Source organism: Portunus trituberculatus, chromosome 24 (assembly GCF_017591435.1).
Source record: "Portunus trituberculatus isolate SZX2019 chromosome 24, ASM1759143v1, whole genome shotgun sequence".
In the NCBI taxonomy this organism is placed as follows: Eukaryota; Metazoa; Arthropoda; class Malacostraca; order Decapoda; family Portunidae; genus Portunus; species Portunus trituberculatus.
The window spans coordinates 6,059,212-6,060,575 of record NC_059278.1 but is presented as its reverse complement, the minus strand read 5'-3'; positions in this window follow the sequence as shown (position 1 = coordinate 6,060,575).

The following is a 1,364-nucleotide window of genomic DNA, read 5'->3' as shown; positions in this document are numbered from 1 at the left end:
CTGATGTTGTTCGTTCTTCTTTTTTTTGTTCTTCTTGTTCTCCTTCTCCTCCTTCTTCTTCTTTCTTCTTTCTCCTTCTCCTCCTCCTCCGTTTCATGATTTCTCCCACTTCTCCATCCCTCTTATCTTCCTTGCCCTACTTTTTTTCCCCACATATATCCTCCTCCTCCTCCTCCTCCTCCTCCTCCTCCTCTTCCTCCTCGTCCTCCTCCCCCTTCTCCTTGTCCTCCTCTTCCTCCTTATCCTCCTTCTTCTCTCGACGATTTCTCCTCCTCGCATTACCAATCCTGCTTATCCCATCTTCCTCCCAATCTTAATCCTCCTCCTGTTCCTTTCTCATTTCCTCTGCCTCTCTGGGTCTGCCGCCTACGTCCTCTCAATCCGGCCCCCGTGAGGAGATTTGAGCAATATCCCGTGGCGTCCTCTTCTCGTATGTGCATATACCATTATTTCCACCGCTGTCGTGTATCCGCTGCGCCACAACTCTGCTATCCGCGTCGCAATACCCACTGCTACATACTCGGATAGATTCACACACCAAAGATCTTGTCGTCTCGTATTTTTATCATGTGAATTCCTCGGTGTTGATATTTCCGTCCCTGTGTTGAGGAGAGTGTAGTGTTTGTAGTGATGGTGGTGGTGGTGGTGGTGGTGGTGTAGTGGTGGTGGTGGTGGTGGTATTCTGATTGATATCTAGTGCATTCATTGGTTGTGGTGAATTGGATGAATTGATGAAATGGTTGGTCAGCTGTGTGTGTTATCTCTCTCTCTCTCTCTCTCTCTCTCTCTCTCTCTCTCTCTCTCTCTCTCTCTCTCTCTCTCTCTCTCTCTCTCTGATATGCTCATTGTTATTGTTAACATCCATTTTTTCATTAGACAAGCAATTCAGAGCTCACTTTGCTGCCGTTCTGTCAATAAATCACCAAATAGTTTTCCTCCAAATACTTATGGAGATGAAAGTTTATAAAATCCAAAGGTAAAAAGGAACGAAGATTAAAAACAATGCACGTATAAAAAAACAAACACTTTCCTAACCCAAATATTAAAAAGTATAATAACAGAGAAAGAAAGAAAAACTGCGTGAAAGATTGCGACGTTTATGGGACGCAAATAAGGAAAACGTAAACAGAATAATAAGACAAGTGGCACTGGATCTGGGAAAAGGGGAAGCCACTCGAGGTCTGACATATCTGGGCCGCGTCGAGTAGCTCCGTGCGTGCCTCCGCCTTGCCTTTGATACGCGAGCCGCGGGAGACAACGGTGCGCGCTTTTACGGGCCGTGGTGAAGTGGCGCGAGAAGGAGGCTGCAGGTGATGGCCCACTCAGAGCTTATAATTACTCTCGTTTTCTGTTCCGTATTCAGA